The sequence below is a fragment of the Stegostoma tigrinum genome, chromosome 11, assembly GCF_030684315.1.
Source record: "Stegostoma tigrinum isolate sSteTig4 chromosome 11, sSteTig4.hap1, whole genome shotgun sequence".
NCBI lineage: Eukaryota > Metazoa > Chordata > Chondrichthyes > Orectolobiformes > Stegostomatidae > Stegostoma > Stegostoma tigrinum.
In genome coordinates, this window is record NC_081364.1 from 32,923,199 (window position 1) to 32,937,960 (window position 14,762).

Below are 14,762 nucleotides of genomic sequence, written 5' to 3' on the forward strand. Positions count from 1 at the left end.
TTCCTGGACCTCTCTGTTTCCATCTCTGGCAATCAACTGAAAACCGATGTCCAATTCAAGCCTACCAACTCCTACAGCTGCACTTCCACCCAACCACCTTCCTGCAAAAAGGCCCCGATTCCCAATTCCTTCGCTTCTGCCGCATCTGCTCCCAGGATGAGGCATTCCACTCCTGAACATCTCAGATGGCCTCATTTTCCAAGGACTGAAACTTCCCCTCCTTAGTGATCGAGAACACCCTCAACTGTATTACCCGCAACTCATCCCTCCCACACCCTCCCCGCAATAACAACCAAAACAGAATTTCCCCTCGTTCCCACGTACTCCCCACTAACCTCCGATCCAACACATCATCAACCGACACTTCCGCCATCTGCAATCCAACCCCACCACCAAAGACATTTTTCCCTCCTCACCCTTATCTGCTTTCCGGAGGGACCACTCTCTCCGTGGCTCCCTTGCCCGCTCCACACTCCCCTCCAGCCCCACCGCACCCGGCACTTTTCCCTGCAACCGCAGGAAGTGCTACACCTGCCCCTACACCTCCTTCCTCACTCCCATCCCAGGCACAAAGAAGACCTTCGACGTTAATCAGATGTTCTCCTGAGCTCGGCTCATGACAAACAACTGCACCTCCCAGTCGAGAACCATTTCAACTCCCCCTCCCATTACTGAGACAACATGTCCATTCTGGGCCTCCTGCAGTGCCACAATGATGCCACCAGAAGGTTGCAGGAAAAACACCTCATATTTTGCTTGGGAACCTTGCAGCCCAATGATATTAATGCTTCAAAATCTCCTCTCCCCCAACCGCATCCTAAAACCAGCCCAGCTTGTCCCTGCCTCCCTAAACTGTCCTTCCTCCCACTCATTCCCCCACTCCCACTTAAAGCCGCACCCCCATTTCCCACCTACTAGCCTCATCCTGCCCCTTTGACATGTCCATCCTCCCTGGATTGACCTATCCTCTCCCTAACACCATACCTACGGTCACCTTTCCTGGCTCCACCCCTGCCTCTTTGATCTGTCTGTCTCCACTCCACCTACCTTCTCCTTTATCCAACTTCTATCTGCCTTCCCCCTCCCTATTTATTTCAGAACGTCCTTCCCTCACCCATTTCTGAAGAATGGTCCAGGTCCGAAACGTCAGCTTTCCTGCTCCTCAGATGCTGCTTGGCCTGCTGTGTTCATCCAGCTCTCCTTCTTTTTCTCACAGAAATTGACCTGAGTGTTTTTTCCTTTATTTTAGCATAGACACTGTGTCATGGTAATGATAATGGTCTAACTATCAATAGCTCATCTGGCATTAATTAACCTCATGGTTTAGTTTATTTAAAAGAGTAACATACATTACAAATTATTAGCAGAGATTACAATAGGCCAACTGATTTCTGCACCCAGCTTGCAAATCTACATCAGACTAACTACTAGGTGGAATTACAACATTGTATACACACAGAGCATGTGGTCCCTTAAAATGACATTTCTTAAAGGCAAGGTACTTTCTCCTTTTGAAAAGAAGGCTTAACTATTTTTCAATAAGTAAGGAGTCTGTGAGTCTCTATAACATACAGGTAATTTGCAGATACCTCCTGGTGTTATGATTGAGACTGGAAGTGCTTTCGATTTCCAGCCATCAATGATATAGTATATCATTCCTGCCAGTATCATTAGGATTTTCTTTCATGGATTGTAGTAACTATCTCAGATGCACTGTAGCCAAATTCTGTTCTCAATAGTCTCATTCATCAGAGATAATAGGAACTGCAGATGCTGGAGAATTCGAGATAACAAAGTGTAGGGCTGGATGAGCACAGCAAGCCTAGCAGCATCTTAGGAGCAGAAAAGCTGACGTTTCGGGCCTAGACCCTTCATCAGATAAAGGGTCTAGGCCCAAAACATCAGCTTTTCTGCTCCTAAAATGCTGCTTGGCCTGCTGTGTTCATCCAGTTCTACACTTTGTAGTTTCATTCGTCAAGCTGTTTCAAGTGATTCAAATTGTGTTCGTATTTATTGCTTTGATCTTTAAAAGCTTCAGCTCATTTTGGAACTTACAATTCCATATCCTGAATTCTTGTAATTCTAACAAAATTTGAGTCTTTTGTTGATCCAGGATATTTTCACTTTCATAACTTGCCCTAATAATTATCCAACTTTACAAAAGGATGTCTTGCTGTTTTCTTTAAAGCCTCTTCCACTTGTTGTTATGGTGATTGTTTGGTTTCCTCTATGTGCTCCTTGGGTTATTACAATAGAGTATCAGTGCTTGTACTTATTTCTGAAAGAAGAGTCTTATCAGTGAATTGCAGCTCCTTGTGTGTCTAACTTTAGCTGTTTTTGTTGGTCTGTCATTTTCCCTCTTATTGCTTTGAGTTCAAGTTGCTATTTCTGTAGCTGTTCCTGTTGAGCCTGATGTGTTTTTTGTGCAAGTTGCTCCAGATTTTTCTATAAACTGGCCTTCTTTTCCTTGGATTAATGATGCAGTGCTTGTGTTATTTTAATGTGGTCAATATATTTTGGGGATCTTTTTGTTCTTCCACTGTTATTCCTAATGTGTTACATTTGTGTCAACTTGCGTTATAAATGCTAAGGAAATCTTGATGGCTTGATCTTCTGCATTGGACCTACTCAAATCTAGAAACCATATTTCTGAACACTGTTTAAACATTATAAATTCTGTTAGGAGGTCTGTTGTGATCACTTACCTTTCTCAAATGAGTTGAGAAAGGCATCTTGCTTAAATTTTATCAGATGGCAATGCTGTGTTTTTACACTCTTCAATGCAATGCAAACAAAGAAAGAGGGTTGTCTCATGTGGTTTAGTATGGCATAATACAGTCAATCATGTGTTTTACCAGTTGATTAACTTGTTTTCTGACTATTCAAACACAATAGCCTCATCAGTATGATGTTTTTCATCACTACTCACTATGTCACATTAATGATAACAGGCTAATGATCAATCACTCATCAAGGCTTAGAGTCACATAGTCATACAACATGAAACAGACCCTTCGGTCAAAATTGTCCATGCTGACCACGTTCCCAAACTAAACTAATCCCTCTTGGCTGTGTTTGGCCAATATCCTTCCAAACCTTTCCGATTCATGTACATATCCAAATGTTTTTTAAATTCTGTAAATGTACCTGCATTCACTACTTCCTCTGGCAGTTCATTTCACAAATGAACTATTCTCAGTATAATTCTGTGGTTAGTTTATTTGGAAGTGTAAAACAGATTACCATTTGTGAAGCAGTTCACCTGGACCATCTCCAACACATCCCTCACCTTCCTGGACCTCTCTGTCTCCACTCAGGCAACCACCTAGAAACTGATATCCGTTTCAATACCACCGACTCCCACTGCTACCTAGAATACATCTGCTCCTACCCACCTTCCTGCAAAAATTCCTTCACCTCTGCTGCATCTGCTCCCAGGATGAGGCATTCCACTCTCGTACATCTCAGATGTCCTCGTTTTTCAAGATCCACAACTTCCCCCACTGCAGTGGTCGAGAACAGCCTTGACCGAGTATCCTGCATTTCCCAAAACTCATCCCTCACACCCTGCCCCTGCTACAACCACCAAAACAGAATCCCCCTCTTCCTCACATACCACCCCACCAACCTCCGGATCCAACACATCATCCTCCGACACTTCCACCATCTGCAATCTGACCCCACCACAAAAGACATTTTTCCATCCACACCCTTGTCTGCTTTCCAGAGGGACCACTCTCCCCATGACTCCCTGGTTTGCTCCACACTCCTCTCCAATCCCACAACACCCGGCATTTTTCCCTGCAACTGCATGAAGTGCTACACTTGCCCCCTTACCTCCCCCCTCACCCCCATCCCAGGACCCAAGAAGGCTTTCCACATCAAGCAGATGTTCACCTGCGCATCTGCCAATGTGATATACTGCATCCGCTGTACCCGTTGTGGCCTCCTGTACATTGGGGAAACCAAGCAGAGGTTTGGGGACTGCTTTGCAGAACACCTACGCTCAGTTCGCAATAAACAACTGCACCTCTGAGTCGCGAACCATTTCAACTCCCTCTCCCATTCCTTAGACGACATGTCCATCCTGGGCCTCCTGCAGTGCCACAATGATGCCATCCAAAGGTTGCAGGAACAGCAAGTCATATTCCGCTTGGGAACCCTGCAGCCCAATGGTATCAATGTGGATTTCACAAGCTTCAAAATCTCCCCTCCCCCTACTGCATCCCTAAACCAGCCCAGCTTGTCTCCGCCTCCATAACCTGTTCTTCCTCTCACCTATCCCCTCCTCCCACCTCAGGCCGCACCTCCATTTGCTACCTACTAATCTCATCCCGCCCCCTTGACCTGTCTGTCCTCCCCAGACTGACTTATCCCCTCCTCACCTCCCCACCTACCCTCACCTCTACAGGCTTCATCCCCACATCTTTAACTTGTCAGTCTCCTCTCCACCTTTCTTCTTCTCAATCCATCTTTGGTCTGCCTCCCCCCTCTCCCTATTTATTTCAGAACACTCTCTCCACCCCCCTCTCTGATGAAGGGTCGAGGCCCGAAACGTCAGCTTTTGTGCTCCTAAGATGCTGCTCAGCCTGCTGTGTTCATCCAGCTCCACACTTTGTTATTAGGGTAAACAAACTGACTTGTGTTTGCAGCTTGCAAACTTACAACAGACATATTGCCAGACAGAGTTGCAACATTATATACATGTGGCACATGAAGTCCTTAAAAGTGAACTCTTTCAAGGTCAAGGTTTACATATAACACATTGTTGACTTGAAGGCTTCTAAAGCACAATTCTTCTACAACTTTGGAACTGCTGGCCAAAACTGCAATTAAAGTTGTCGTAGATAATAAAATGTGAGGCTGGATGAACACAGCAGGCCAAGCAGCATCTCAGGGGCACAAAAGCTGACGTTTCGGGCCTAGACCCTTCATCAGAGAGGGGGATGGGGTGAGGGTTCTGGAATAAATAGGGAGAGAGGGGGAGGCGGACCGAAGATGGAGAGAAAAGAAGATAGGTGGAGAGAGTATAGGTGGGGAGGTAGGGAGGGGATAGGTCAGTCCAGGGAAGACGGACAGGTCAAGGAGGTGGGATGAGGTTAGTAGGTAGGAGACGGGGGTGCGGCTTGGGGTGGGAGGAAGGGATGAGTGAGAGGAAGAACAGGTTAGGGAGGCAGAGACAGGTTGGACTGGTTTTGAGATGCATGGGTGGAGGGGAAGAGCTGGGCTGGTGGTGTGGTGCAGTCGGGGTAGGGGACGAACTGGGTTGGTTTAGGGATGTGAGGGGGGGAAGGGGAGATTTTGAAGCTGGTGAAGTCCACATTGATACCATTAGGCTGCAGGGTTCCCAGGCGGAATATGAGTTGCTGTTCCTGCAACCTTCGGGTGGCATCATTGTGGCACTGCAGGGGGCCCATGATGGACATGTCATCGAAAGAATGGGAGGGGGAGTGGAAATGGTTTGCGACTGGGAGGTGCAGTTGTTTGTTGAAAACTGAGCGGAGGTGTTCTGCAAAGCGGTCTCCAAGCCTCCGCTTGGTTTCCCCAATGTAGAGGTAGCCACACCGGCTACAGTGGATGCAGTATACCACATTGGCAGATGTGCAGGTGAACCTCTGCTTAATGTGGAATGCCATCTTGGGGCCTGGGATAGGGGTGAGGGAGGAGGTGTGGGGGCAAGTGTGGCATTTCCTGCAGTTGCAGGGGAAGGTGCTGGGTGTGGTGGGGTTGGAGGGCAGTGTGGAGCGAACAAGGGAGTCACGGAGAGAGTGGTCTCTCTGGAAAGCAGACAGGGGTGGGGATGGAAAAATGTCTTGGGCGGTGGGGTCGGATTGTAGATGGCGGAAGTGTCGGAGGATGATGCGTTGTATCCGGAGGTTGGTGGGGTGGTGTGTGAGAACGAGGGGGATCCTCTTTGGGCGGTTGTAGCAGGGGCGGGGTGTGAGGGATGTGTTGCGGGAAATGCGGGAGACGCAGTCAAGGGCGTTCTCGATCACTGTTGGGGGAAAGTTGCGGTCCTTGAAGAACTTGGACATCTGGGATGAGCGGGAGTGGAATGTCTTATCGTGGGAGCAGATGCGGCGGAGGCGGAGGAATTGGGAATGGGGGATGGAATTTTTGCAGGAGGGTGGGTGGGAGGAGGTGTATTCTAGGTAGCTGTGGAAATCGGTGGGCTTGAAATGGACATCAGTTACAAGCTGGTTGCCTGAGATGGAGACTGAGAGATCCAGGAAGGTGAGGGATGTGCTGGAGATGGCCCAGGTGAACTGAAGGTTGAGGTGGAAGGTGTTGGTGAAGTGGATGAACTGTTCGAGCTCCTCTGGGGAGCAAGAGGCGGCGCCGATACAGTCATCAATGTACCCTCCACCTCCTCCAGGACTTCCAATTCCCTGGCCCCCAACACCTCATTTTCACCATGGACGTCCAGTCCCTATACACCTGCATTCCGCATGCAGATGGCCTCAAGGCCCTCTGCTTCTTCCTGTCCCGCAGGCCCGACCAGTCCCCCTCCACCGACACCCTCATCCGCCTAGCCGAACTCGTCCTCACCCTCAACAACTTCCCTTTTGACTCCTCCCACTTCCTACAGACTAAGGGGGTGGCCATGGGCACCCGCATGGGCCCTAGCTATGCCTGCCTCTTTGTAGGTTACGTGGAACAGTCCCTCTTCCGCACCTACACAGGCCCCAAACCCCACCTCTTCCTCCGTTACATTGATGACTGTATCGGCGCCGCCTCTTGCTCCCCAGAGCAGCTCGAACAGTTCATCCACTTCACCAACACCTTCCATCCCAACCTTCAGTTCACCTGGACCATCTCCAGCACATCCGTCACCTTCCTGGATCTCTCAGTCTCCATCTCAGGCAACCAGCTTGTAACTGATGTCCATTTCAAGCCCACCGACTCCCACAGCTACCTAGAATACACCTCCTCCCACCCACCCTCCTGCAAGAATTCCATCTCCCATTCCTGATTCCTCCGCCTCCGCCGCATCTGCTCCCACGATAAGACATTCCACTCCCGCACATCCCAGATGTCCAAGTTCTTCAAGGACCGCAACTTTCCCCCCACAGTGATCGAGTACGCCCTTGACCGCGTCTCCCGTATTTCCCGCAACACACCCCTCACACCCCGCCCCCGCTACAACCGCCCAAAGAGGATCCCCCTCGTTCTCACACACCACCCCACCAACCTCCGGAGACAACGCATCATCCTCCGAAACTTCCGCCATCTACAATCCGACCCCACCACCCAAGACATTTTTCCATCCCCACCCCTGTCTGCTTTCCGGAGAGACCACTCTCTCCGTGACTCCCTTGTTCGCTCCACGCTGCCCTCCAACCCCACCACACCCGGCACCTTCACCTGCAACCGCAGGAAATGCTACACTTGCCCCCACACCTCCTCCCTCACCCCTATCCCAGGCCCCAAGATTGCATTCCTCATTAAGCAGAGGTTCACCTGCACATCTGCCAATGTGGTATACTGCATCCACTGTAGCCGGTGTGGCTACCTCTACATTGGGGAAACCAAGCGGAGGCTTGGGGACCACTTTGCAGAACACCTCCACTCGGTTCGCAACAAACAACTACACCTCCCAGTCGCAAACCATTTCCACTCCCCCTCCCATTCTTTCGATGACATGTCCATCATGGGCCTCCTGCAGTGCCACAATGACGCCACCCGAAGGTTGCAGGAACAGCAACTCATATTCCGCTTGGGAACCCTGCAGCCTAATGGCATCAATGTGGACTTCACCAGCTTCAAAATCTCCCCTTCTCCCCCCCGCATCCCTTAACCAGCCCAGTTCGTCCCCTCCCCCCACTGCACCACGCAACCAGCCCAGCTCTTCCCCTCCACCCACTGCATCTCAAAACCAGTCCAACCTGTCTCTGCCTCCCTAACCGGTTCTTCCTCTCACCCATCCCTTCCTCCCACCCCAAGCCGCACCCCCAGCTACCTACTAACCTCATCCCACCTCCTTGACCTGTCCGTCTTCCCTGGGCTGACCTATCCCCTCCCTACCTCCCCACCTATACTCTCTCCACCTATCTTCTTTTCTCTCCATCTTCGGTCCGCCTCCCCCTCTCTCCCTATTTATTCCAGAACCCTCACCCCATCCCCCTCTCTGATGAAGGGTCTAGGCCCGAAACGTCAGCTTTTGTGCCCCTGAGATGCTGCTTGGCCTGCTGTGTTCATCCAGCCTCACATTTTATTATCTTGGATTCTCCAGCATCTGCAGTTCCCATTATCTCTGATACAATTAAAGTTGTCGTAATTTGTTTTGTTGTTGGATATTGTATAGCTGTGACCTTTGTAATAACAATGGTAGTATTACTGAACAATAAAGAAAAACGTGGAAGGCTGTAACGTAAGAATATGGTTTAAGGACAAATTTCCATGTCTCCCTAATTTTGCCTGACATAGGGTAATATATAACATCACCACTATCAAATTCAGATACAAATTTTGCTGCTTAGATGTTTAAGTGATTAATAAATTGCCATTGGTCGCACAGGCCTCTTGTTTGGTTGCAAACTAAATTGTATTTATTCATCTGATCAGATGAAATTGCATTTATACTTCTTGAATTCTATTGTACTGTGTTGTCAACAGCAGAGATATTTCCACAAAGTTGTGAATTTAGGCTAAGTGGAAGTTGAAAAAAAATTGAGGCAGTGTTGCAGATCGTCTTTATCCTGCGGGGCTGGCTTTTGTTTAGCATGCACAATCTTATCTGGATTTGGATAGACTCTATGGTCGGAGAACATGGGCCTGAAGAGGCTTATCTGGCTGACACTGACCTGCCACTTTGTGCTGTCAATGGCCAGTCCATGTCATAAAACTACTGTTCTCAGGTAAAAGCTGTGGTCATGCTTTGCCTTAATCTTATTCGTGGCTGCAATAGCATCTGCTGTGTAAACACAGCCCAGCAAATTTTCAATAATTCCGTCAATGTGCTGCTGGAATAGGTCTTGACTTACTGATAGCTCAAATGGTAACCACTGGAAACAGAACTTCCAAATAATATCCTAAATGTTGTGAGCTGTTGGAATTATTCTGCTAAATGGACAGGCAGTAGTCAAGCTTGGCAACCAGATTGCAAAAAAATCTGACTCTGGAGAATTTAGGATTGAACTCTTGCAGCATCAGAATTTGATGTGCACACCTTTGAAGTTGAAGATTAAGGCGCCTGCGATGAACATTCTGCTAATTTTCTCCCCCTCCGCATGGACCTTGGAGGTCCAGATGCACAGTTTGAAGGGAATGCTGCCTTTGATCCAGTCTACTCTTATCTTGCTATCCTTTTGAAAACATAATTAATGGTACCGATCTTTCTGATGGTCTGCCTTCCAAAATATATCATTGTATTCTCTTGTTCGGTTCCACTTGAAGCCTCTTCTGCTTGACCTCACTGCATCTCCTTAAGGCATCAATAAATTGGGTAATGGCATCCTAAGATGCAACATTACATCACCCTAAAAATTGCTGATTGTGTGAGTTCAGTTTGGATCCAGATGTTTGAGATTATTGTCTGATTGGGTTGCATCATAAATTCGACCACAATGAGTTGACTTGATTCTGCCGAAATGTTACTATATCAAGATCTGTCATTTTGGTATTCTTTTGGTAGTTTCATCTTGTTGGTTCCTATCAGGTAGAAGAATTCAGGAAGCAACGATGCGCTTGCATATTGGTACTGCAGTATGATTGTGCTGATGCACAGAACTCATGGTCTGTTATATGCTGTGAAATAATCTTTCCTTGGTTAAAGCGTGGAGTGCTACTTGATTAGGTACATGTCTTTCAGGATGCAGTGTGGCAATGTGTTGACACTGGCTCCTGCGTTTTATGGTATGTTATCATGCTGTTTCAGGGCATGTGATGTGAATAGGTGTGAAAGCTTCTGACTGTCTTATGCTATTCAACAGGATGTGCAATATGGAACACTTGTTTTTCATCTCAGATTTACCTTTCACTTGCTTATGGATCTATTCAGGTTTGTAGACCTTCCTAGCGCTTTGCTTATTGCCAGTATTGTGGTGTTGTACCATCTTGCTGGTGTTGTATTCTGGGGTCTTGCTTGGCTTTTGAACTAGATTTCTTGCTCATGCTCTTGGTGCCAACTTCTTTGCCGACCTCAGGAAAAGCCATACAGCTTTTGTGTAGGTTCAGCAAACCACTTCAGTTATGTGTTTGTTGGTTTGATCCTGGCTCCTTTTAGTGTTGGCTCCATTTAAAGCGAGTAATTGCTGTTGACCTGTCACTTTGGCTGCGTACTTGCATCTAGCCTCAACTAATGCTTCATTGCAGAGCCCTCTTTCTTGCCTCAAAAGATCATTCTGAAAGGCTTTAATTGTGTAGTTGCAATAACTAGCTCAATGATGCTGATAATTTTACAAAAAGAAACTCACACGTGTTAATTGCCATGGCATTTTTCAAAAAATTGGTTGATCGACTCAAAGGGTTGCTGTCTGTGTGATGGAAGCTTGTTAATCCTGGAGATAATTCTTATCTGAAGCTGGTCTTAACCTTCCTTTCAGATCTTTTCTGGGTCTTTCACAGCATTTAGGGAAAGACCTCAATGTATTAATTCTGCAAAGACCCACTGAGCCAATGGCAAGCTAGATTTTCCAGCTTCTCATATCATTTATGATTTGTAAAACTAAACTGCATTCTTTGTTTGATTACCTGACATTCAGTCAATGTATCATTGGCTGCCATAATTAAGTGGTTGTCTTCCACTTCTCTTTAAAGGTCTTTTTTTCATTGAAGTACAGCATAGTCGTTTTTATTTCTTTTACCGGTTTTCTTAAATTTTTTTCCCTTTTTCTGCCTCTGTTTCCATTGATTTTTATTGCAGTGTTTTTAATTCATTGATCCTTTAACAGTCCTGTTTTAAGAACTATAGTCTTGGAGGTCACAATTGTAGGCTTGAAGTTGTAGGTGACAGCTTCAAAGGTTATGTTCATACCAAAAAAAAGACTGATTACATCACATGGGCTTCCTCTACTTTTATGTTGACTGAAGAAACAAAATAGCGAAATAAGCCAATGTTTTGTCACAGGTGAGACGTGTTGGTGGAGAAATTTTTATAAGTGTATTTGTTGAACTGTGTTTTCTTTCAGGAGACCTTTGTAATTAAGGCATCAGGGAAACTGCCTTTAAAACAAAAGACTTTACTGCCGGCAGTTGTATTTTGTTTGAAGAAGAAGCTAGTCTTCTAACTTGAAAAGCATTTACATTTTAATCAGAGAGAAAGCAGCTCTGTCATCTGGGTGATCAATGTCCATTTACAAATTTCTACGCACAGTAGTTAATGCTGTTTATTGTCCAAAGTTTTTGATGTCCAGAGCTGTTGTCTAGTTAGTTTTCAATTCACTTTTCAAGTATTTGCCATTAAGACTTTTGGAGTCTTTTCTTAAAAATGGAAAGCCACTGTTGCTAAGTAAGTTGTGCATTTACCTCTGGCAGGGTATCTTTATTATTCTTGTAATACAAGAATCTAGAGCATGGATAACATGGTACTGAAAGATACCGCAGACATTCATCGTGTTCACTGATATTTACAAATCTTACAATATTAGGCACATGGTGTCTGGGCTAACATTAAGCAATTTGGTTGCAAAGTGTAGCATCTTTCCATTAGCATGTCATGCTTCAAGTAGCCTGAGTTAATGATTAGTCTGAAACTTTTATACCCTCCATTTCACTTGCTATGATACAGTGATGAAGTTATGAGCATGTCTCTTAAAGGTACACTGACATGTTAACCATGAGGCATAGCACATCAGTAGATAGCTCTTCCGATGGAAAACAACATCCCAAAATATGTAAAGGAGAAAATGGATGATGAGCCAGATGACAGTAGGAGTTGTCTTTTCAAGAAATTCTTTATATGAGAGGGAAGATTTAGGAAACACAGAGTGAGGCTTAATTGTTAATGATAGTCAATGGTCAGGCAAAGGGAAAAAATGCAGATGAATCCACAATGTGAGAAATGGCTCCTAATTCGTCTATCCTTGTACCAGAGGAGTGGGGAGTTTTTTTGAGGTGGTGTGAGGTTACGGAGACAGATGGGTGAAAACTCGTATTGTCAGCCAGAACACTAGTTTGTTGGCTCCATTCCAGCCCAGGCTACTTTAGCCGAACACTGGGTTACATGACTGCAAGTGCAAACAGCCAATTAACATGATTCAAAGGTCAAGCATCCCAAATTTTCCATTCAACCTCTGAGTTCTTTGAAGCATTGGAGACCAGGCCAGTTGCAAGGAAGAGGCATCCCAGCCACAGACCTGCAGAGGAGGAGTGAAGGTCGCCCCTCTATAACAGGGGCCCAGCTGAGAATCATTACATTTAAAAATACATCCCAATTCTCATCTGAAAAAGCAACCTGCTGTTTGTTCCCACACAGTGCAGGGTCTGTAATACTCATTCAATACCAATACCACGGTCCAGAAGCGTTAGGGAAAATCCTACCCTTGGTCTCATAACATTTTCAATCAATGGAAATATAGCCAAACAAATTTAATATCATAGAATTATAGACTTGGTCCATATCCGGATCTAGATGGTGATCCAATAGTCTTGCAATTTGAATCTGAATTTTCCATTCATTTTGTGACACTGATTTGTCACCCAGTGGAAAGAGAGTTAACTCCCTTGTGACTTATTAATGAAACATATTCATCTATTATCCTTTGGGACTGGGCTGGGGTGCAGGTTGTCATGGATATCCTGACTTGCAGCATCAATGTTGCTCCAGTATCGGCTGATGTGTCTGCTAATTTTTCCTAGAGCTGCAATGCTTTAAGTTTGCCTCTTAAGAGTAATTGTGCCTCTAAAGTAAGTTATTGTGTGATGTTTTTTAAGACATTTGATTAGACATAACACAAGCTAGAAAACTGAATCTGGAACACGAAGAAGCCGTCTCATCTGTTAGCTAAATCAAATACTGAAAACTAACTTAAGCACTATCCTCCCACTACAGATAAATCTCTGACCTTCTATGTAAATGACCCTCTCATTCCCAATCTAGAAGTCATATAGAAACAATTTTGTTTAACTTATCTCCAGTAACAGACATCCAGTATTTGCACACCTGAGAAAAACAGGAAATGACATCACCAACCCAAAGAAACCTAACCAGATAAATAGAAAGTGGGACATAACACCAGCGCTTCGTCGGAGGCTCACTGATGATGTTACCTAGAATGGTGACAAAACGTCTGAAAATGAACGCTCCAGCTTAGCGAGCAAACTCACATCCAGAACCTTTAAGTTTATTACCTGGGCTTTCTATTTTCCTGTAGTTTAAATAGCCTACTTGTTACTATAAAAGTAACTGCAGAGCTTTCATTTGCAAAATGGATCACCTTTTTTCTGCATTCAACCCCAGTATGAAAAGTGTGATTAATCTCAATATTAGACATGCCTGGAATTTCAAGATCTACAAAAAGAACTGCTTGTCCAAGACAGTGTCCATAGATGGCTGTTCTCAGTTCCCAGAAGAATTCTGTATGAACAGTATTTCTGGTTCATGCCCTTGGAATAGTCCTGTTTAGTACAATGTGTCCTGGCTAATGATAGCTGGGTACAGATGTTTACAGCCTTCCATTCAGAATACAAACTGCCTGAATATACTTTCAAAAGTTCAACAATACAATTATACGATTCCAAATATAGTTAAGCAGCACACATCTCACTGAAGAGACCATTCCAAAAATATTAGATTGTTAATTGTGGGATATGTGTTGGTTAGGATATCAGAACTCCTTTGCTTTTCAAAGGTGTTTTGGAACCTTTTCTATCCAACTGATCAGATAGACTAGACCCGACTGAACATTGTACTTGAAGGGCAGCATCTCTGTCAACTCAGTTCTCTTTTAGCAGAGCATTAAGATATTAGCCTACATTATGTATCTGAGACCTATTAAGGGGCTTAAATCCATACCTTGGAGGTAAGACTTCTAATGGTGATAGAAGCATTGCCTTTTAATGGATGATGCAGCCCTACTCACGCATCATGTATAATAATGAGTTGCAGTATTGGTAGATGGAGAAAATCCATTTCTAAATAACTCAGATGTAAGCAATAATAACTTGGATCGTTTGTTACAAATTCTTTCCACAAACCTTGTTACAAAATTGAAAAATATTTGTGTGGAAATCAGGTGTCTGCAAATAATTTTAAAAGAATCATTGATTCTTCCTACTTCAATATTAAGATAAAGCCAATCTCTAATCGAGTCTAATTCGGCCAATTGTGAAAGTATTCCAATGCCTCCTCCACTGTAAGATTCAGATTAAATATTAAATCTTCAGGCAATCTTGCTGTGATTTGAATTTTGTATAAATATATTGAATATATTTGCCACGAGCAGTAAATATTTAACTTGGTTTTTGGAGGCCACTCTGCTGTTTCCAGCTAAAACATGGAAAGGCTGTGATCATGTGTGTTTGTAGTTATCATTATCCCTTTTATTATCAATCCTCTTCCTCCTTTTGAAGATGGTGTGTTGCCAACATGTAGGGGCTGCCAATTATCCGTGTTACCCATGACATAGCTATTATTTCAAACCCAAATTCCCATTACAGGAAAGTTCAATGTTGAACTGATGTTCTCTGAGCAGTGGTCAGATTTGCAGCTGCTTCATTTGCCAAACTGTTGTCAATTAAAGCAGAGTTTCTTTCACACTGGATACAGATGTATTTGCAGTACTATACTAGAGTCACAGATTTATTCTTATTCCCTTCCCCTC